The sequence below is a fragment of the Lichenostomus cassidix genome, chromosome 2, assembly GCF_008360975.1.
Source record: "Lichenostomus cassidix isolate B80296 chromosome 2, HeHo_3.0, whole genome shotgun sequence".
Classification (NCBI taxonomy): Eukaryota; Metazoa; Chordata; class Aves; order Passeriformes; family Meliphagidae; genus Lichenostomus; species Lichenostomus cassidix.
The window spans coordinates 38,598,291-38,622,401 of NC_139482.1; the positions used below are offsets into that span (position 1 = coordinate 38,598,291).

Below are 24,111 nucleotides of genomic sequence, written 5' to 3' on the forward strand. Positions count from 1 at the left end.
GCTTCCTTTTGATAGATGGATTCATTATCACTTTCTAATTACAAGCAGATTTCCAGGTGTGTTCACCATGTTATAAATGAAACCTGTCCATTGTTATACAGTGATGGCCTCTGGGTCAGCTGCAAGGGATCTATAGCTCCTCTTCTGTCATTGGACCAAATTAATCAGATGTATTTTTAACAGATAACCTTTACGAAAGTGACTGATTAATCACTTGGTAACGTGGACTGCTATCAAGTTCATCATCTCCAAATAAAGGAAGGAACTCAGCAAGACTACAATACGTCAAATACATCAGTCTCAGTGTGTTAAAATACTTTCAGGTCCAGATGCTACTCTTCTAAAAGGATAGAAATCTGCTACATCAAACATAGATGTTTTCCTGCATCTGTGGGTCAGATTCTGTGCTCAGATGAAGGCTTTCTGGTTATGCAGGCTTGCTGTCAAATTGAAGCCCCATGCATGTACATCTAAGGACACAATTTGATCACTACAAAGTAATACAATTTCTACCAGATTCTGTCATTTGATTTTTTTAGAACTGTGATTTTAAAGAGGGTATTGAAAGCTGTATGTATCAGTGAAACACAGTCAGTCTTTGTCTAATCCCATATCCAGTGATAGATTTAAGAGTGATTTTCTGTGTTCCAGTCACTTCTTTTGAAGATAAAACAGCCTGCCTTTTAATTTCATATTGAAGAATATGCTTGACATCTCTCAAACTGAGATTAGGTTAGCGAAGGCATACCCTCACTTGTGCTGCAAAATGAAACAAGTTCCTAATTGTCGAAAGATTAATCCTTGGCAGTCATCCAGGGCAATATTTGCTGTAGCAACTTGGTATCCATCACAGTTACAGACCAAAGGTCTTGTCATATATGTATTCCTTGCAGCAGTGCCCTAGCAGGGCAGCACAGCCTCACTACCCTGGGCCGTTAGTCTCTGGGAAACTCTATCCATGCCTCAATTAGTGCCCTCATGGGGGTCACAGACTTTGATGACTGAGCTATTTCTAAAGACTGAAATATAAAGCTCAGTAATACAAAAAAAAAGGGGGGAAATGGTGTAGGGGTTGCTTTTTGTGCATTGCAGTGTTCCATGTTAGAGGTTTTAGCATTTACTAGAAATTTGGTCCATCAATACTAATAATAATAGTATTGATGAAATGTGAGGCTTTTTTTCCCTGTGAATATCACCATTACCTGCAGTGGATACTGCTTAAACTGGCTAATTTTTAATTTTATTTTTATTTAACTAGTTTGGTATTGAACTGCCAAGCTGCTATAGCAGCATCTTCATCTGCCAGCATGGCTAGTTCTGATTTTGAATACTGTCTTTTCTGTTTGGAAATTCATGGGAGGAGCAGAAACGGGGACTATCCTTTGTTGTCCTGCAATTGAACAGAAGAATAGGTCAGTATTAGAAATGTCTCAAATAAATTATCAAAGGTAGCAGTCCTAAGCCTTGTTCTCTTAATGTAGCTAAAATCCACACAAAAATGCAGTACACTGCCCCTATAACCTATCTTCTGTGTGATCCACCACTGCTGTATTTTGGGTGATGACTTCAGTGTAGCTTCACAAAATTCTTCAAAGGGAGTTTTATCTCCCTTATTCATCACAGAAATGATGATTCAGAAAATGGTCTAATTCGGTTTGGTGTTCATCGTTGCTGATGCTGTGTACCCTTTGGCTTATCACGCTGCTAGCTGGCAGGAAGCTGCCTGCACATTTGTATGGCAGGAGGAAAAATGGGAAAAAAATTCAGTCTGCTGCAGATTGATAATTTGGGGCAGGGGGTTGGAAGAGATACTTTAAAAATTGGGTGCAGCTTTGTTTTTTTGACTCCCATTTTGCACTGCTGAGGTTCACAGGACTGTGGAGTGCGGGTAGGATCAGGACTTGATCCCTCACTGATGAGTCTCTGCCCATTTAATGCTTTATAGGCCCAAGGGAAAGGCACAAATTGACAGAGTGTTCTGGCATGCTGCAGTCTATATTTGGATCCCTGATTTAAAGCTGACAGATGTATAAAATCATATGTAGCCAGAAAACTCCCTAGTGAGGACACAGCTGCATATATCGATGAATCAAAGTTACTCTTGTTAAGGCTGGCATTAATTTATATGGGGCAAGTTCCCTCCAGATCTTGTCGTGTAATATCACCGAGAGTAGTTTGTGCTTGTTCCACCCTGCAAGCCCTGTGCTTTTTGGATATGAATGGAGAAGACTTGTAAATCCGAAGCGCTGCTCTTTTCAGTTGCTGGGTGAATGCCATCATACCCTCATTTAGATGTGGCAGCTGTTGTCAGTTACTTAATCTCATAAATAAAATAAAGCCAAATTTCCGCAAACTGAATCTGCCTCTATCACATGGCCTCCTGCAATGCTTTAAATGAAGTGCGTATTTTTGTTTCTCAGGAATCTCCCTTTATAACCCACTATACTGCTTGATTATTTCCTCTATGTCGTTCAGGAAACGGTAAGTGATTAATAACCTGCCTCAGTTTTACTTTCCCCTCTTGCTGCAGCCTTCTTGTGAAATAATGTGACCCACAGATGTCTGAGCAAAACAATCCACTGCATTAGTGACAGATGCTGTTGGGGCTTGCTCAGTGAAAGTGAGCTACCACAGGCAGAGAAGCTCAGGTATTCCTGCTACTTTGATAATCTTTTCCTTTTGCATAAATTTTGAGCGTGCTGAAAACTCCCAACAAAGCATGACATAACCCACTCTGGAAAACAGCCTGGGGTAAATACTAGTCCCAGAGGCTCAGGAGGGAGCTAGGAAGCAGGTTTGCTGAAGAAAGGCAGATTTAGCACTAAAAATTGGCATTCACTGGCTGTAGAAATGTTGGGAGGCATGTGACGTGCACCTTATATGTCAGCACTTGCTTGCTTCTTTCTTTACTAAAACCAAGGTAATGGAAAATAAAGCCTCTGCATGTAAACAAATGAAAACTCTCAGTCATAGTTAATGATATCATATATGTCACCCCTCACAATGTTTAACACTGTCTGGAATTAATGAGTGATAGAAATTAAAATCTCAGAACTAGTTTTACTAGCATTTAGTTCGAGGCTGGTGTATGGGGATAGCTGTCAATAAAAACTTCCCAGTAGTAACACTCACAGAGTGGGGAAGATTCACACTGAAATGTTCATAGAGCACAAGTGCACACTGAACCAAATTACAAGCTGATTAAATCTTTTAAGTATTGCTAATCGTTTCTGCAGTCAGTCTATAATACACTCTCCAACCATCAGCTAATGCACTGGAGTCAGCTGCGCTCGTAGCTGGAGAGCAGCGGCAGCCCGGCTGTGTCGCGTGTGTCAGGCTGGCTAATTGAGGGGTGTCACCCAAGTGCTCCACCAGATCTTTGTTTTCCTGAGTGGCTTTTGCTAAAAGCATGTTTGAGTAGTAGGGAAGAGCAAAGTTATATATGGTAGCAGCAGAAGTGTGAAATTGTGCTACGTAAAGAAATATGACTAAGTGGTGATACTGGACACTCCTTTTTACGGCAAATCAGAAAGGGAAGCAGAACACACATGCAAACAGATTACTCATAGCAGCCAGTTCGATCCAAGATAGGGAATTCTACATTTGAATTCACTGTGTGGGGAGAGAAATGGTTATTTAAAATTTAAATACCAACTGGAACATGGTTTAGAGGTTTTGCTAACTGTTTAGCAGAGTTAACCAGGGCCCCAGCTGCTGGGGAATCTGCAGGGATTTCTGCTGTTGGGAGGAGTGGTGTGTGCATGTGTGTGTGTGTGTACCTTTTCCATTTTCCATTACTATTTCGGAAAATTTCCACTGCTGCTCACAATATCAGTGCATGTCATTCATAACGATTTTTTTTCCCAGCAATTTTTTAAAATAGCAAGAAGAAGAAAATGAACTGTGAAAAGGAGAAACTGAGATACACTTCTACAGTGCATAGAAAGAATTACAGTGCTTTGCTAACCCACAGTTCATACAATCGAGTGTTTAGTATAAGTAGCAAAGGTCTTGTTTTCTTGTTTCCAGAAAGCTGAGTTTGTTTAAAAGTCCTTAGCTCAAAGGGATGGAGAATGCCCCACTTTCCTGTGTTCCTTCCTTTCGCCCTTACCTTAAGGTGCACCATTATCTTGCAGTAATGAAATCTGAAAACAATGGTAAAGAGTTAACATCAAGGACTTCAGCAAAACCACTGACAAAATACCCCACAATCCTGCTCTAAAGAGGTTTCTGTAGAACATCTGAGTTAAGCATGGCAATTACAAAGAAGCTCAAGTGGTCTTTGCTTGAAATTGCTAATGTACCACATTGCATTATCACAAGAATTCGCATGCAAGAACAGTTTGCAGATGGTTTGCATTGGCATACTTTATGTAAACGCTCTAGGGAACAGATGGCATCATGGGTTCTTGTGGCAAATGTGAATTTATAGCACTCACAACATGCTAAATTATTTTGCCTGTAGCTGAAAAGCAACAAAAATGCAGTGGAAACTCAGCCCTGTAAATCAGTTTGCCAGTGTCTTTGCCATTGTAGCTATGGATAACATTTAGTTTAGTCTTTATTGTGAAATTTGGGTTCTTTTATTTGCCATCTACTTGCAATTGGGTGTGAGCGCATGTGGCATGTGTGTATGTTTATCTGAGTGCACATATGCAGCTTTTCAATTAATAGACTGATATTGTGTAAAGAAAAGGAAGTTGAGATCTCATTTAACCATCATTTAATCCAAAGCTTTTGAATTTTTGATCCAAAATTGAATTCAGATAATTCTGATTTTCTGTTAATGCATAGATTTCTCTGGGTAAATCATCTGATTTAGAACAAATATTGGCAAATGTTGTTAGAAGGGGTAAAATAACAACATAGGTTAGAATTGTGAATTACTGGCCTCTCAGTCATTTTGTACATACACATGCAGTGAGATGAGCACCAGGGCACATTAGTATAAAAAGTAACAGCTCTTACTCATTTGGACAGAAGTTGGAATTTGAACATCTTCTGTAAAGAGGAAGAGTTATTGAAGAAGCCAGACCTGGGAAGGGAGGGGGGAGGAATTGTGTAAACAAGCAAGGTATTTGTTGAATTTGTTTGGAACTATTATATTGAACTTCAAATATAATTATTATTGCAGTATATTCCCTAATTATTTAGATGCTTGTAAAAATTGATTTTATGTAAACACAGCTTGTTCTAAAACAGCCAGGTCTTTGCAGTGAACATAAGTTGTTTAAAATTTATTGACCTGTCGTTCACATGTGTTACTTTACTAGCACTTAATGGTCTGTTTAGATAGTCTTGGTGTGTATGAACTCCCAGTGCGCTACTCCAAGCACCACACGTTGACAGGTAGCTGCCATGTAGATAAAATAAGGGGCCCTACTCCAAAGCATACAGGGACACACAATCATTAGTTATTTTCTAATCTAAAGCAGGGATTTCCTTGGCAGCCAGAGGAAAAGAATCGTTCTGATTTTGCATTATCTCTGCAGCTGAGCTTGCCCTAAGTCCTGAACCAATATGCAGGAAGGCCAAAAGCAAACAAGCAGGAAACCCAGTCTTGCACCAAATGGAGTTGATTTAAGGAGTCTGAGCTTTGAGGGTTTCTTTTTGAATGGGTGGTGTAGACAGTGGCCGAGATTAGAAACTTACTTTGCCCTTCAGACTCTCAGGAAAGATTTAAGACTGATAATGGAAATGTAAATTACTTTTGTAGTAGATACAGATCACCTTAGAAACCCGTTTGTGTTAGAACTTTCTGCAGTGTTTTTTCATCCTGTGTATAAATAAAGCTGTCCAAAAAAACAACACAAAGCACTACTTCTTATGGTACTTATTTTCCTCCGGCTCAAATGTGATGTATGCCCCTTTTCTAAATTTCTAAGGCTGCCATGTATTTTTTGAGTTGATACCACTTTTTTTAATCGTTAAGGTCTCATGAAAAAAGTTATGCTAATGATGGGATCAGTCTAGTCCCCAAGTTACTAACCAAACTTCGCTACTCTGCTTCCACCTATATGAGACTGAGTATTTCTAGAGAACTCTGGCTTTTCTTGTGATTGTGGATCAGCAGCATAGTTAGCTTAATTTGATGCAAGCAAGGGTTGCATCCCTGAAATTCACTGCTTGAGTGGATCTGTCCTGCCCAACTCAGTCATTATCAGAGTGTCCGTGAACCATGAATACTTAGCACAAAAAAAGATATTTATCTTGGCTTTAAATGTTTGGTTTGAAAATGCTGGCCTAAATTCATACTAATACTACATTATACTATCTGAAAGCCTACTCTCAGAATGACTGTGGCCCTGAAAGTTCAGCAACAAATTTTTCAAAGGAAAACTAGTTTAAGTCAGTGTTTAAATATTTCATAGGGTTCTTCAGTAAAGAATATATTATGTTACTATTTTCTTTCACAAATGCAATTTCAGAGTTCTTCTTCTGCCTTCATGTCAGGCCAAATTCTGCTGTATTTGACCAGTAACAATTTGGAGTAACTATTATTTCCAGTAGATTTGCATCTATGTAGCTTTTTGTGACATCTACAGTATGGACAAGAAAAATCAGTATCAGGTTTTGTTTCATGTGGCAGTGAAGATGTGTATTCATCCACTTTTCCAACTACACTGACTTCTCTATAGACTGAGCAATCTCAGTATCCCTAGCTCTTAAAAACAACAACAGAAACCCAAAACTGTTAAATTCTTCACTCCTGTGGCATGCACTTGGCTTTGAAAGCATGAATTTAAAACATAAATAGCTATGGAAAATGCTTTATAGCAGGTGTGCACTGAAGTTGGCTTTTGAGTGGTTCCTGCTTTTGGGTGAGATTGCAGAAAGGATTTCTATCCCTTGGCCATAGTGCTCAGCCCTACGTCAGTCCATCGTGCAGCACTGTACCCTGCCTTGTCCCTTGGAGTTACAGGACAAGGAGTGGCTCACCTTGGCTCCTTGGCTCCTTGGCTAGGAGGTCGGTTTTCATGATACCTGCTAAGGAGTGTATCCCTTCCCTCCTGGCATCTCGGCTAGGTGACCAACACCCTCATCCTGGAAGTAGTCCTGTCTTCATGTTAACAGAGGACATCTGGGGTGGGTAAGGAGTGCAATAAACGGTTGACTTTTTGGCAAAAGTCCTTTCAGCTAGACAGGGGCAAGGGTAATGATGGCTATGATGACTACCTAATAATTAGACAGAATTGGGACCAAACTAATGAGAGAAGGTAGGGTGGGTTCCTCCCAGAAGGGAATTTGTTGGTGGTATGATAAGCTTGGGCAGCTGGGTTGTCTCAACACCAAATTTTACACTTAGGGGAAGCATAGCAATTTTTACTCACCAGGATGGCACTTCTTCTCACTAGTAAGAAACCAATGAAAACTTCATTGTACTCATGAAATGTAAGTGACCAGTAAGCTCACCTCCATTTTCATGTGCCGATGGGGGCATTAAGAGACATGTTGTGGTTGCAGTTAAGCTCCAAATAGGTGACCAGAATTCCAATGTGATAAATGGTCCTCTTGGTGTGTTCAAGAGATATTTTCATAATTTTTGACCCTTTAAGAATGTCTTCAAAAGAAGCATTACATCACTCCTACCTAAGCCAAGCCCATTTGAGAGGCAGATGCAGGAGACAAAAACATAAAGATCTCTATTCCTTCTTTCATCAGGTACATCTCCATATCTCAGCTCAAGAGGAGGCTGATGTCACTGAAGACGCTGACTTATATATGCTTAAATATTAGGCAGTACAAAACCTGTAAAAATTCTGTGGTTTTTAGTGAGGACATGTTATATAAGACTTGTTAGTACCCAAGGTGGGCAGGTAAGTGAGCCAACTGGAAGCTTCCAAAGTTTTTGGATGGGTCCTGAAGGTACTTGATCAGATTTCTTGTGTGAGTCCAGTGAGAGTATAAAAGCATTGCATAAGTATTGCTAGCTAAGTGGAGGCAGCTCTTCCCCAAACCAGGCAGCTTGAGAGACAGCAAAGAGCATTCATGGCAGGACTCCAGCCTGCTGCTAGCAATGACGCTTGAAAAGACAGTGCCTGTTGCAGTTCCTGTTTTCAGGAACTTCTCATGGGCTTAAAGTCTCACACATACTCACATGGGCTCTTTCTCCACTAGAGTGTGGTGAGCTGCCCTGAAAGCAAAAGCCATAGGAAGCTCTTAGACTTCCTTAGTTCCTGCCCATGTTGGTGGATAGAGTGAATTTCAGGGGTTCAAAGGCTATCAGAAAAACAAGCAGGGTTGGGGCATGGGCTGAGGTTGTGTCCTGTGAGTTGTCCATTGTGACAGGTAGCACACAGGCTCCTCTCCCCAGCAATGCCAGGCATGGACTGGGGGCAGCTGAGCAAGAAACTATCTCCATAGTTATCCCTAAGCCAATGCTGTAATGTAGTGGGAGATGATTTGAATGCAAACTGAGCTTCAGGGCTGGATCTGAGCTCTGGCCCGTTGTTTTTATGAGTGTAGGAACAGTCAAAAGGAATTGCTATGCCTGTGCATAGACCCCCTGGAATTCATGTGGGAGAGTAAGTGCTAAAATGTTGGTGTAATACAGATTCCCAAAATGTTCAGAGGGTCAGTTGTGATGCAAGGTGGTAGCTGCATCTTGGCTAAGGCCAAGGCTGATGGATGAGGCAGGTATACGTTGCTTTGCTTTGCAGACATAAATATCCATGTATTTTCTTCTGGCTGTCACAGCATGGAATCCTGAGCTGAAAAAGAAATAATTTTTTTGTGTGTTTAACTGGCTGTTGCCACATGGTCACTAATAGTGGAGAGCTAGGTCTGGTATCTTCACAAGCTTTGAACGTGCTCATGTGCGTGACTACAGATCTGGAGGTGGGGGGTAGGCAGGATGGACTTGCCACCTTTAATAATATTAATGTTTTTCTATGTATTTAGACATACTGATGTCTATTGTTAAAAGATCAGGTCCCACATCTATTAGCTTTTTATTAAAAATTTTCTGGAAAATTTTATCTTCCCACACTGAAGGCCTTTTTTTATGAAGATATTCTTCTGGTTCCACTGGCAGGACCTTATTAACAGCATTCAGAAAGCCTCCCAACAGGAAAGTCATGAGCCCTGAAGCTGTAGCTTTACTTACATAGTTATTCCCTGCTCCCTCTTCACTATTTGAAGGCCTGGGAGATCTTCCTCTGTATTGTTTTTAGGATTATGTTTGTTAAAGCTAGTAAACTGAGGGATAGATCAAAGGGATTTTGTGATCATAAAGATTTACAATCATCACTATATTACATACTTGAGTAGGGTTAAAATAACAACTCAATTTTAATTTAAAGGGAGGATGGGAGGAGTATATAAAGAATACTAGTTTTTATGTAGTTGTCTAGAAAACAACGATGTATAAGATTGCGCAGCTTGGACAACAGTTAGTAAGGAATACAAAGCTGGTCTCCGACTGTTTTCACAACACCTTTTCAGTACCTTTGTTGCCTCTTTTGTAGGTCCTGAATTCACCTTAGCATATCTGAATTACTCAGTGTTGCTAGCCACAAATGTAAAATAAATCACAATACTGACATACAAATTGAAAAGCTTAGTGATAGTAATTTAGAGTACTTCTTCCTTGTCCTTGTTTCCTAGCCTTTCAATCTGCCAGTCTGGTCATGTTTGTAGGCCATTCTTCTGAGTCCTTAAAGCTGAAAACCTCTCAGGTGAAAATGGAGTGGCTCGCTTAACTGGTGCAACTTAGATGAAGAGGATAAAAAGATTCCTTAAATCTCACTATGAATTTTATACATTTGGCACAATTTTTTTAATATTCTTCCTATCGTTTAATACCTTTCTTTAAGAGTATGAGGTAAGATGTGGAGTCTTACTAAAACCCATTTTATTTAAAATCATCAGAGCATCCACTGTGACTCAGCTTTACAGCAGCCATCACAGATCCTCCTCTCTGCCGTATGGTTGCCCAGTGTAACATACATCCCAAAAAACTTCTCTTCATACAGCCAACAGCTCTAATACGCAGAAGGTATTCAGCCATCAGAAATACCTTCTGTAATGAGGAAAGAGCATGTGAGCTTGTGCTTGGCATTGGTGTGCACCCTCCCTGTCACCGTGTAAGTGGTCCGTGCAGCCAAGAGTAATTATGAGAAATGTGTTATTTCATGAAGCACAGCGAAGGCTCTGTACAAGTCTGCAAGTGGCTGAACAGAAACCCAAGCAGTGGGAGTGTGTGAGGTCATGTTGGGATGAGGTGCATGTGTGTTCAAGGGTAATTTAAAAAAATACAATTAAATAAGCCTCCTTTGGATTCTAAAGTATGGTGTTAATTGAAAATTATTAATGTTAAACTAGTCACCAGCAAGAGGCTTTGTGAGGGCTCTTTTGGTCTTCTATAATGGAAGGGATCCATGAAAAAAGGAAAATCAATGAATAATGTGATTCCATAAAGGACTGTCTATATATTGTAAAGGTGCTGCAAGTATTCCCAGTGCAGGCTCTATCACTTCCCAATGAGTGATGCACCCAAGTTCCAAGACTTCATAAAGGCAGTCTTCATCCAAGACTTCATGGGACATTTACATCCAGGTTTTGACAGACTAGCAGAAATTTGGTGAGGTGCAGGTCCCTGTTCTGCACTTGTATTTCATTTTTGTTGAGTCTGTATCAAGAGCTTTGGAGAAAGTGAGCCACGCTCTGAGTATCTTAGAATAGTCTATCACAGGCTGGCTCTTCATTTCTGTGAAGGACATCACAAAATATTTTTGTTCCGGACTTCCTATGATCCCCTACTAAAGCTGCTAGCTTCTAGTGTCTAATATCCTAAAAAAGCCTATTAATTATTTAAAAGGCCCTGCTTTATCAGTTGGCTTTCTGTGGTTCTTCTTGTCACTCTACTTTCTGTTTTCGTACTTGTCATCTTTTCTTCCTCCTTTAGTTGGATATGGTTTGAAGTTAGTTTTAAAGGAATAAAATTACACCCATTTATTTACACAGCAGCTGTCAAAGCACGATACTCTGCTCTCCAGAAGTAAGCACACAAAAAAAAGGTTCATCCCCTGGTTTGCTATCTCGAAATTGCAGGAACTCAGGTTTTCTAAACCCTTTTCCTTTTTATGAATAATGATTAAAAGGAAAAAAAAAATTCTGCCAGGAGCATGAAACCTCTAAGTTATTGTCACACTGGTGTCACTTGCTAAAGCCGTGTAATAGGTTTGTCAGAGAGACCTGCAGAAGAAAGAACCATCTCTGTATCTTTCAAGGGGAACTCGAAATAGAAAAGCTGTGACTTAATTCCCTACGGTGTTTTCTTGGCATCAGCTCTATCTCCCCAGCTCTTATTCAGGCCGAAAGAAAGGGCCGTTTTGTTTTGTTGTGTTTTTGCAAGAGAGTAAAATAAAATATTAACTGTGTTTTTCTTCTTAATATTGGGAGCATAATAAGGTCTCTTAAGAAAAAGAAAGCCAACCAGTAAGCCTGGAATGTCTCTCATTTCTTTAACAGCTACATAGTGTGTGCAGCTGAGAGCTGCCAGTTGGATCCTAGCAGGGGAGAAACCACTTTAGTTTGTTTGGTTTGTATATGGAATAACATTTTTCTTGCCTTGGAATACTTGTTTGTCATCACTCCCCTTTTGTGTTTATGTTCTGCTTGGAAATAGTCTCCGTCCTGTATATGCATTTGCCAGGATGTGCACATAAACAATGTTCCATTATAGCCCCCTCTGCATATTCCTTATTTACACCATATACATTCAACAGTAAACATGGTGGGGAATGACAGAGAGCAAACTCTTCTAGGCCCCTTTTTTTCAGTTAGTCCAGACTTTCTGCCATATGCTTGCTGAGGTCCCACTTCTATTCATGTTTTTATTAGGTAGAAAAAAAGTGTCCAGACTTCACACAAAGCAGCTTTTGTGTTCTCTGTCAAAAAAAATCTTCTCCTATGAAATGTTGATAGAAGTACCCAGAGCCCTTGTGGGGGTGCAGAGTTTGAATAGACCCATGGTGAAAGCATGGGAGGGGAGAGCAGGGGAGCTGGGGTACAATTTTTGCTTCTTGTGTGCCATGAACGAATATCACTTAACTTTCTTTTTCTCTAGTTTTCTGTTTGGCAGCCAGGGTCGTACTCCTCATCTTGACGCTTGTTACAAAGGTGATGTTTTTAAACTCTTTCAGAATTTTAACTGCAAAGGATGAGAGAGGCAAAATACTGTTTAGTGTAGCATAAAATGGAAGTTTGACTTAGAATATATGCTGTTTTGTAAAACTGTAGAACCATGGAAAAAAGTGTTGCAGTGGCATAAATCATTTTTAGTGACTCTGTGCTTGAAAATGGTCAGATTAGATCTTTTTCTCATTGATTTTGTATTCGGTTAATGATTCCAGTTCTGAGATCATAAAGCTATATAAGATGTAAAAGATACGGGAAAATGTCTTTAACCTCTACATTTAAACTATGTGTTTCTTTTGACATTGAAATACTGCAATGACCTGGTAATGTTTTCCAATGTTTTAATTTTTGCTGATGTACAAAAATATCACAGAAGAGCTGATTCGTAATTATTACACATGGTATTGCATAAATTTCTTCCTAATTAAAAAGCTTCTAAATTCTGAATAATCAATTTATGAAGACATGTGGTTTTGACAAATTATACATTTAATTTCTAAAGATTTATTAGAAATTTGACCTGCAGCTAGTTAATTATGGTTATAGTACTGATGCAGTAATACTGGAGATTGATATAATGATATGGTTGCAAATTTATTTTGATATCGCCTACCTTAGTAGGAGGACATGGGAATACACCTATAGTTTGCACCATCTTGTTTATGGTGCAGGAAGGCATTAGTTTAATGAAGAACACAAATATTTGATAGGTGTGTGTTGGCGTTTATATGAAAAGGTACTTTCAACAAAACATAAGTGTATTGAACTTGGTCCTTCAGGTTTTACCCTTTTAGAGGCTACATTTGCACTGGCGTCAGTGATAGTTTTAGGTGAGTAATGATAGCAAAATATGAACTTTTTAAAAAATTCCATAATAAGAAATTAAATTGATTCTTCCTAATTAATTTTCAGATCACAAAATATTTCTGAAGTACCTCTGCTTGTACTAATCTCCCACCCACTATATTGATACTCCTAGTTTTATGAAAGTCAGCAGCTAAATAATTCAAGATGAGTTTTCAAGATACCATACAAGAAGCCAAATTAAATAATAAATAGAATTTTAAATTATATGTTTCTATCCCATCTGGATTTGCAAGTGATTTATGAGAACAGTAGAAATAAAATGCAGATGAACTTTTAGAGTGTGAAATGTTTAGAAAAGCAAGGTATATCTTAAACATGTAGATAGTACTTTCAGTAAGACACAAAGATTACCTGTTTTTTTAAGCAACTAAGAAAAAAAGGAAACTTTAACAAGATTGTGGCTTCTTCTGACTGGTGTGAATGGGAACTGAGGAGCTGCTACTGAGCAGTGATTTTACTTCAAGAAGAGGTGTTGGTGGGAGGTGTGTGTTACAGGACCTGCTGTGTCCATGTCTGAGAATGGTGGGTGGGGGAAGAGGAGCAGAAAATTACGTGGTTCAAGGCTTTTCTCCTCTGCACTTTCAGCTGAGAGTGTCCTTGGGTCTTACAGAGGAAAGGAAAGGTATAGTCTTGCTCTGCTTGTCTGAAATTGGCAGCATCACTGGTGATGCCTTTTCAAGCCTTTCCAAGCACTGTTTAATGCCTGTTCTACCATGAGTCCAATTTTGCCTGTAAAAAGAAGGAAAAGAGGAAATAGACAGATCTCACTTAGTGTGACCAGAAGACAGTCAAAAGTAAGTGTAATATCACATCAGCCTGATCTCTTATTTTCTCCTCTGGAAACTTAGGAGCTCCTTTTTCCTAACAGTGCGCAGCCGTGGCTCACAGCAGTGAAGTGTCACCATGGCAGGGACGCCCTGAGTGAGGACATGTGCCCTTCCTGGTCCCCAGGGACCATCTCGCTCTCTTACAAGGGAGAAAACTAACTGAATTCTAACATTTTAAAAATAGAGAACTTTAGGAGTCTTTGTCTTAGATTTAGCTTTTTTCTATTCGATCTTTGTTATTTCTGATAACCAGAAGAACATGAACAATACTATGCTAATTGTATATAGTATTTGTGCTTACATTTGATGTGTATACACAGAAGTGTAATGCAGTTCTAAAAACAAAATAGGGAAATTGCTGTGATGAAATAAATAGAGATTCCCAAATTCATCAAATTACTTGATGCCAGCAATTAGAAGATTTGCAGGAGTTATTTAAGAATTTATAATAATCAACCTGTACAATTTTGAATAAAAGCAACTTATTCTCTGATTGTGAAAAATTCTCTTTTAGATTAATTAAGTACTATCTATGCCAGCTGAGGACTCTGATGCTCCAGTAATTATCTGGACAGAAGTCAGTGGGTGGGCAGAATCTGGGTGAAAGGGACCATTGGTACTTGATAAATGCAGTCTGGATAGAATCCCTACAGACTAAGCATGAACTATTTTATGAGAAATACATTTTGTGTTTTACATATGTCACAACACCAGATGATGCAAAATATAATTTAAACTCATGTGAACTCTCTGCCTTCTCTGTTCCTTGTACCATCAATATCCTGTGGTGAGTCAGATAGCTTTGCTTTTACCCTGGTAGCATTTGACTCATTTTTTCCAAACCATTTTTGCAAACATATGAAATTATTCTGTAGCAGGCGAAGGAAAAGGTCTCTTAAACAATTTCAGGTATGTTAACTGGGAAAGGGTTAATCTGCCCTCAGGAGTTGCTATGTAACTGAGTCCTGCTGGGAGAGTCAGGGTTTCCAGCCAATGGGACTCAACCCTACAATACAATGCATCTATCTTGTGTTTCTTACTTGTTGTCAGTTATTGGAGTTTTTCCTGAACTGGAATTACACTCCTGCTCCTTTCATACTCTCCCACTGAGTCTTAAATAATTGTATTCCACACCAAAGTCAGAAAATAACAGTACAATGGTGTACTTTTATCCCTGAAAATGTTCCTTTGGACAACTTTGAGTGGTGTGTAGAAAGATCTCTCATGCACCAAAATTAGGAAACTTTTAAAAGATAAGATTTCCCAAAGAACTTCAGGGTAGAACATGCTTTGGATTGCTTTTAGTCCTCCTCTTTGGATTGCTTGTAGTCCTCCTGAAAGCCTTCTCTTACCTTTGTGTTCTCACCTGTGCACTCAGTCTTCAGCACATTTTCTTGTGCAGAAAGACTAGAAAAATGTCTCAACCTTAAACTGTTCCTTCCCACCTAAGGCATTTCAAGAAGCTAGTATTGATTTTTGCTGCATCCTGATTAGACTCTCTTCTTAGCTATTCCTCTTCTCTAAGGCCACTCAAGGCTTGAGGGCTGAAGCACAAATTCTTTTATTTCTCCTTTAGAAGAGCCAGGTGTGTTTTCTCAGCTCAAGTAAAGCCTCTGTGGTTGCGCCAATGTATTTGTGTAGAAGAGGTGGCACTTCTGAGGATTTTTCTGTTGGTTTGGGGTTTTTTTTTCTTTTTTTCCTGGAGGAGATCCACCCACAGTCCCTTTGAAGGCTACTGATAAGATGAGGGAGAGACTAAGCCTAGCCTGTAAAAACACTGCCTAGGAATCTCTGCTTTGGCTGTTGGGTTCTGATAGGAAGCAAGAGAGTGGAGTGGTATCTGTCAACATGTCATTCAAGTCTCAGTAAGTTTTACACTTCACTTAGATCTTTGTGCCTCATTTTTTCCAGTGAGGTTCTGTCTGATAATTTGTGTTGGCAAAGCTCTTAGCCTTTCTTGCATACTTGTGAAGTCCTACCTCTGAGTGACATAATGTTCCTGCATTGTTCAGCTAGCATAATAGGCTTTAGTATCAGTAGTGTGCACTTCTACTCTTAGAAAGTCTGTTTTTAAAAAAGAAAAAAAAACCTAAGAATTTTTAGAAAAATTTAACAGTCCAGCAGGTGGACCTTTAACTTTTTTAAGGCTTTACTTAACATATATTCACCAACATGTTATTTAAGATCTGATTGTAGATAATAACTTGCTGTACTTTTTAAGGAGAATATGCACATGCCTTGTTCTTGTTACTAAACTTTCTATAGATTCAGGCTTGCTTTACCCATCCATCGATCTTAATAATTCCTTGAAAGAGCTTGGTTGCAACTGTTTTCTTCAAAGGTGTATCCTTTGGCATATTTCATGCCAAAGACAGAATGGATGGATGCAGTAGGGGTGAGATCTCAAAGCCATTTGTCAAAGGATAGAATATCCTTGCACACATTCTTCCCATGTCTCCAAATGAAGTTGACTAAGTCTGTTTTTCTAACAGTCTGATAACAATACATGGAAGATTAGTGTCCTATGAATGAGAAGCCTATTCTTGAGGATGCTTGCCCAAAACTGGGAATGGATTGAAAGACATATTTTTTCAGTGTGGTGACACGATTTGTGCAGAATTGTTCAGTCAGAAGAAGGCTCAAATGAACCCAGATGAAGAGTTTTGGTCTGGTTTTTGCAAAATCAAATTGATAGTTTTATAGATCTGTCAAGTCTGATATGCTGAGGGACCACCACATGCTTAGAGACCATCTTACATGTCCTCCACTACATTTGGCACTAAAGGTCCAAAAGAGAAAAAAAATCCATGATAGTGCCCAAACCCTGGGGCTGTTCACCACCACTATTTCTAACCACACCCCAGCTCTGTAAATCCTCTTGGATTAAAGCATGCATGTCAGTTGTGATTCCCTGACATGGACATAATATGTGTAGACATTTGATCCCTTCTGTGGCTCAATATGGGAGTCTTGCAGACCAGGGCTATGGGAATTTGCACATCTCTGCAATCATGTGGGACTAGCATAGTGAAGCAGCTTGAGACCATGCAAATTTTTCTTTGTTGGCTTAAATTGCAGAAGTCAAGTAGAATTTGAGGAATGCACCAGAGAACAATTTGATAAGTATATTCTAATAGAGTTTGAAAACCAGGAAACATCTTGTGAGCATTTCAGACTGAACGTCATTGATGGTGCCACTGGTTGTTTTGAATGCAAATGAGGTTCAGGCCAGCCTGACCTTTCCTGAGTTCTCATTTATGTTTGAATGTTACAGTGGTATACCAATGTATGGTGAGAAGGCAATTGTTCCTTTTTGAGAGAGTGCTACCTGTAACAGCCCAGTCATGGACAGTTACTGTAGTATAAAAGGAATATACAGAATCCCTTACCTGCTCAACAGTAGTTACACTATGATAACCGGTGTGCTTGTAAAACTGACCCCATTAGTAAAGTTTACTTTTCAGGTTACATCAATAAAGTTACAGTGATAACAATGCCCCTCAGAGGACATGTGCCCTCAGTTAATTCACACATTATTGATGGCACATGTTCTACAAAAGAAACCAGACAACAATTTGCAAAATATATACCTCAGTTTCTGGGTAATTCTATCTCATTTGTAGCAAGAATCTATGCTTGCTGAAACAGAAAGCACATCTACATGACAGAAACAAACGTGTGAATGTAAAGTGCATTAGGGCAGCAGGCAGAGCGGAGGTGTTGGCATGATGACCATCATTACCAGCAGATTTCAGGCAATGTCACCACATTGTCATTGTTGTCATTACCCCTGCTAGCCAGGTAGCTATGCCAACACGTTTTCTAGTCACCCCTTCAGTTTGCTTTCTAAGATGCCCACAGATAGGATACTGGAGTGTTCTTTCAGTGTTTGATGTAGGTTTGGGAACTAGCTAAGTGGCAACTGGATTGTCACGAATACATGTCAAGCTGCCGTGCATAGATCTATTGTAGTTTACACTTATGGCATAATGCAGTCCAACCTGCATTGGGCTTCATGTGACCAGAGCTCCGCTCAAGTGTGTTTCAGCTATCTCAGGCCTCTGGGATCCCTCTGTATGGGTTGTCCTTGTCAGCAGTGCAAGAACACAATCCTTAAATGCTGCTCAAGTTTGTCTCAAATTAAAAGGGCTTAGGTAAGGTTTAGTCTTTGTTAAGATATATATATATATGTATTGAGCTGGAGTTCCATTTACTGCTTGCTAACTTTGGTCTTTTCCTGGAAGAAAGCCATCAGGGCTAACTTCACCAAGAGTTTAAGCTGGTATTAGTGTACCTGTAGAAGTACAGTTGTACCAATTTATGTTCTGATTCTGGTTACAACTAGGGTTATTAGTTATAAGTTGCCTATGTTTGGAACTCCCATTTATTCTGCATGTCCTAGCATTATTTATTTATACTTTCTAAGATACCTTTCAAGATATCAGAAAATCAGGAAATACTATCCTTTTGTTAGGTAACTTTCTTTTTTCTACCTCCTTAAAAAAGGCAGAAAAAAAGTAGTTATTTGAACAGCCTCTTTGAATTTCTGTTTTAGTTTTAATGGAGCTCTGTGTTCTTTCACCTTCAGCCAACCATAAGCATATTCAGCCTATAGGAAACTTTACTGTTAGAAGTAGTATTCTCTGCAGTTTAATATTCAACATTTCTACTTGCTCTTCTGCTCTTTCATACATCTTGATTCTACTTAGATTTTATAGATCTCCCAACCTTCATTCTCCCTGGATTATATAATGCAATGTGTCAGTGCCATGCATGGCACTCCAGTTACCTCAACATTTCCATTATAATTCTATGTTTTGAGGGATTTATAGGCTAGCAGTAAAAATCTCTTTCTTGGCTAAACCTTGAAACAGCAGTTTCTAGTCATTTAAAAAGAAAACAAAATGAAACAAACCTTTTTTTCCTCACTTCTGTTTTTTTCTGGCAGCCATTTAGCAGTGGTGTTTGCACCACAGGATCCTCATAAACAGCAAGTATAGATTCAGTATGTAGCCAGTTTTTAATCTAATAATGTTTTTTTCTTTTTATATCCTCCAAAAATGCATGTCACCCCCTCTTCATGCATATGATGTCATTGCCTCTTTGCCAATTTTTCAGGAGCTTGTAGCCATCAGCCTTTGGGGCCTCAAAAAGGTGCAGTCTCTCCTTTTTTTGCAACGTAGATAAGTTTTACAGTGCTTGTTTGTTTGTTTTAAAGTTATCCTTCTTTGTCTCAAAGCCTAATAACTTACTATCTACTTCTGTCTCACAGAGCTACAAATTTATCACAATCCAAAAAGACGTTGACTATATATGAATATCTAGGATATCAGGGCTATTACCAAAACCAAATTTGGAAGGGATATTAAATCTCATGCTTTAATGCATAAGTGATTTGCTGTTAGAGAATAAGCTACTAGAGGACCTATGGGTGAGTTATACTTCGCCAGTCACTAGGGGTTCCTGTATTTTCCTTAGAAAGATCTAGTAGCAGTCACTCTTAGAAATGGATTGCTGAGCCAGATACACTTCCAGTTTTATCATGTAGGGCAGTTCTCTTCCGCTGGCTCCAGGCCAAAGGATTGTACAGATTCTAAGAAACATGGTTGTATGCTCAAGTTTGTGGAGATGAATTATTTTTATAGCCTTTAAGTTAAGCAATCAGCTTTAAAGGCATCTTTACAAATACATACCCACTGATTAAAACAGACAAAAAGCCTTTATCAGTAAGTGATTCGCAGACTGGTTGCATGCCTGAGTTCTGGGTCTGGAGATGACTAACTCTGTTTTTCCCATCTAAAATAAAATACTGCTCTGCACTGAATTGTCTTTCGCCAGTTGCTGTTATATTTCAGGCCTGAAATAATTCTTCCTGTTAGTGCAAATTCCTGTTTCGGTCATTGCAAGCTGCGCATAGTAGTGTATAGCAGACTGAAGAAACCCCTTTTTTACTTAATTTCACTTTATTTCATATTTTTCCATGTCATTTTTGCCATTTCATGCCAGTAATTTTACTGTTTTATTTTCTTCAGGGCAATTCTTGCTCACAATTGATAACCATTTCCTAGGACTACCTTAGAGTTTTAAATATTCAGCCGTTCTCTTGTGACCTAGTGAGTTTCTTCCTCCTAATCTTTTGACATCATTCATGTGCTTGAGACATGAGGAAAACATCCTTCAACACTAAAAACTACAGGTAGTGAAGGGGGAATTCAGGTTTTCAGATTTTTCAGATTTGTATCACCAGTTGGGGGGAGGGAAAAAGAAAACTGGGGGAAAAAAAACCTGCCAAGGCAGGCAAGTACTGTTTCATATTAACATCTATCGTCAATGAAGAGGTAAAAATCAAAGCCCCTGTGTGTGAGGCAGGGTTAGTGAACTGCCAGTGATTCTCCCAGCAACTGACACAAAGGAATCTGTGAGTATCAAAGCTGAGGCAGCAAGCTTAGTGTCAGCTCTTGCCTAGGGAGTAGAAGAAAACATCACTTTGTCTCTGCTTTCACTGCTTAAACACACACATCATTCACTAGTAACCATTTACTCTGCTGTCAAAACTGTTTCAAGAGAGTGCTACATTTGATTAATAGTAAAATGAATGCAAAAGAAAAAAAAAAGTCTGCTTCCCCTGAGGTACTTAGTTTGGGAGAATTTTTGCATGTACTTCTTAATTTTTCCATGCTATAAATATGCCTGTAGTGTTCCAGAAGTACTCTGTTGCTTCTACTAAAGTCATTTTTATTAGAGAGCCTGGTGCACTCATCCTAATTCTAGTTAATGCTCTCTCTCTCAGTGAAGCACATTATGACATCCTCAGCCTCTTGTACTAACGAAAAAGTGACCAGCACAACCATGTGTTCAGTACATGATTCATAATGCTGCTTTCTGAATTGTCCAGTGGGTAATTGCAGTACAAAAACCAGAGAAACAGATGTAGACCCTAAACCTTGGCTGTAAATTTTTGTTTTATGATTATGGGTTTCAAATGTGCTATGTCACACTGACAAATATACAGTAATACCAGAGGAAATAGATTTCTGACTTGAATTTGTGCTTTCTATTTCACTTATAGCTAAGAATATGTTTATTATAAAGTTTCTGTTATCACAGTCTGAGAGAAAACAGATTAAAGCACTGATGTGAAATCATAATTTCTTTGCATGGACAAAGTAAAAGATATTGTAGAGTTGTTGCCTCCTCACACCTCTATGGGTGCTGGGTAAGCATTTAAAATATGTGGCAATACTTAAAATTTCATTACATTTGAACTAGAGGACTATTAGTTATACAATAATTATGATTAGTCCAGATCTAAATTAGAAAATACCCCCCATTTTATGAATGTAGCTTTTCCTGATACTCTGTTGAAGAAAAACATGTATTGTGCTTCTTCAAAGTGAAATAAGAGATGCATAGATTACTGTATTGTAGAATAGTGTGTGAGCAAACCATTGGGCTATTTGAGGAATTTTTAAATTACATGTGCATTTAGTAATAAATATAAGCATTAGTGCAACTATTATTTGTAATAAATGATGATGAGCAACCTGGCTCATTTTGATACAGTGAGAAAAAAGAAGTCTTTTTTCAATTCATACACACTTAAGCATCAGTTCCTGACATTTACTTTCAGAAGTTGCTACTCTACATTTTGAGGTACAACAGAGAGGTATTATTTTTTAATATGGTATTATAAGACTGCTAATGGGGTAAACATAACTGTATTTCTGTTTGTCTGATTTTGTTTACTTTTAACTCACATGGGCAACATGTTTTTCTTGGCATAAGCTTAAACTGTTTCAAGAGCCCCGGTCTCCACAAAAAGCTGTTTTCTCCCTAAATTGGAGACTGAAAAAGACATACTATGTTTTGTGTCATCCTTTCCAGTTATTTTTGTGGCGACACATTACGTATTCCAAATTTCTCATGCGTCCTGTGTTGTCTGGTTAGAAAATAACTATCTTTTAATTCAGCTTTGCTACTCCAAACAAAATTGTAGCAATGTAGCCAGCCAAGATTAAAAAAAAAAAAAAAGTTTAGCCACTTTTCCACTTGGCTATTTTAATGCAACAAACACTGTTTTGCCGTGCTGAAATAGTTTAAACAAGCCTTCCCTGAAGGATGGCTTTTTCAGTATGCGTATGCTGTGCATAAATTTTGGATTAGAGAGTGTCAGGGGCTTCTTCAGCTGCAGGAGTTCAGGCTGGGGGAGGACACCCCAAAGGGCTGAGAAAGTCCTTAAAAAGTCCTTTAAAAAGACACTGTTAAACTCCAGCATTTGTAACTCTTTTGCCTGAAGGGAAGAGGGAAAGAGAGGCTGCCTGCTGCAGGGACAACTATAGCTCTCCCGTTGAGGGGAAGGAAGCTAAGAAAAGCTTTTGTTTTAATCTCTTCAAAAGGATTCGCTTCCAGATTGCAGCAGGTCTTTTTGTTTGCCTCTGGTTTTCAATGTGGGTATATCAGTTTCAGGGAACAAGTGCGTGTGCTGTGTGGGGGATTTGTTTTGTGGTTTGGGGTTTTTTTAAAATTCTTGAATCTGTGTGAAAAGTTTTGTTAATACAATCTGCAGGCATTGTCAGAGAGCTTTCGGTTCATCAAAGGACTTTTTGTGGAGAGGGGACACCACATCCATTAAAGTGGCTGCGCAGGTCCCAGGGTGAGTCTCTCTCCAGCATTTCTTTGCAGTCGCCAGTGGTGTGCCATGCCTGCTCAGCGTGCCTCTCTCTGCCCAATTCCCATCTTGGGCTTTGCAAGAAATGGGCAATAATCAAGTGTTCCATTCTCTAGTTTCTGCACCCGAGCTTGCTTTGGAGCAGGGAAGCAAGGCTCCTGTGTGCCTTGCTCCTGGATGATGCTCACTCTGCTGGGGCTGAGGTGGCTTGGCTTATTCATTTAAAATGAAACCATGCATGTGGTTATTGAGCTCGTGTCCTTTCCATTGGGGCGGAGGGAGTATTTCCAGGTTGATGTTTTTAATTTTTAAATTGTCCATAGGAATAAGGACTGGTGGAAGCCTCCCTGGAGTCTTTCTCAGTGAGCAAGATTTTGGAGAAGGTAGTTACCTACCTAAAAAACACCGAGCTCTCTGCTGCCTTCATGCAGGTGGTGGGCCTGCAGGGCCGCTTGTGCCATCGTGGGCCCACACCGGGCTGGCTGTGGCATCGCGGCCACAGACTTGGGAAGGCTTTGACACCTACTCCAGCCATGGGGGAGGACTGTCGGCAATGTGGTTTAGCACAGACCTTAGCGGGTGGAAGCAGCCCCTTGCCTTCAGAGTGGCTGTGAAGGCTTGGCTGGGGCTGCCCGCCCCAGGGAGGTCGCTATGGGCTGGGTCCTGTTCCCCATGGATTAGCTCGTGGCCTTTCTCCCCTCCCGGGGAGCTGGGGCTCATTAGCCCTCTGAAAGCTGATACAGCCCCTCCGGGCCCACACGAGCGGCCCCAGCCCCTCTCTGCTAATCAGAGACAGGCAGGGCCCGGCGGCAGCGGGGCTGGCGAGGGCGAAGAGGGGCTGCGTGGCTGCTTCCTGCCCCGAGCTCAGCGCTGGGGACAGCCCCTCCCGGGCAGTGCCATAGCTGACCCATCGGAGAAGCCAGGGAGCGCTGGGGGACAGGAGCCGGGGTGAGGGGTGGATGGTGCGGAGAGATGGGGCCTGACCGCCCCCCCGCCATCCGCCCCGCCGCCCAGGAGGGACGGGCCGCTGCGATTCCCCGCTGGGAGCGGCGCTGGCACCGGCCCTGCTCTCTGCGAGTGGTATTGAGCGGGGTCCCCGCGGGTGGCATTGAGCGGGGTCCCTGCTGGCGTGTGCCGGGGCAGCGCCAGGACGGGGCTGCTCGCAGCCCAGCCCGCCAGCCCCGCAGCTGGGGCGCAGCCCGTGTCGCTGGCTGCGGAACAGCGGCAGCGCCTGCGCCTCTCTCGCGGCCTCTCCGGAGAGGAAAGGAATGTGTGTGTGTGAGGGAGGGGGCACAGAACTTTCAGCAAATTGAGCTGCAATTTTCAAATTCTCCGTTCCCTACAACCGCTGAAAACGCCGCTGCTTTACTTCCCACCCCCTTCCCCTCCTCCTCGTTGTTGTGGGTTTTTTTGGTTGCCGCTGGTTTGGGTTTTGTTTTTTTTTAATTACTTTATTATTTTGGATCTTTTTGTAAGTTGCGCTCCCCGTCCGCACCCTCCCGCTCGGCGGCCGCGGGGCGACTCCGGCAGGGCTGGGGCTCGCCTTTGCCTGCCCGCCCGCCCGCCTGCCTGGCTTTTTTGCAGGGCTGCTGGGAGTTGTGAAGGCGT

General features: G+C 40.5%; 1 protein-coding gene and 1 long non-coding RNA gene across 2 annotated transcripts in view; one reads left to right on the forward strand and one right to left on the reverse strand.

Annotated features, from left to right (window-relative positions):
• The window catches only part of RARB (retinoic acid receptor beta), a 319,878-nt gene that overhangs the window by 204,583 nt on the left and 91,184 nt on the right, over positions 1-24,111 (forward strand). The gene's annotated exons all lie outside the window — the stretch shown is intronic.
• LOC146441173 (uncharacterized) lies at positions 10,592-24,096 on the reverse strand. Its single transcript, XR_014849810.1, has 3 exons — positions 22,899-24,096; positions 13,561-13,737; positions 10,592-12,154 (listed from the first exon to the last, which is right to left on the reverse strand). It is a non-coding gene; the product is annotated as an uncharacterized LOC146441173 (long non-coding RNA).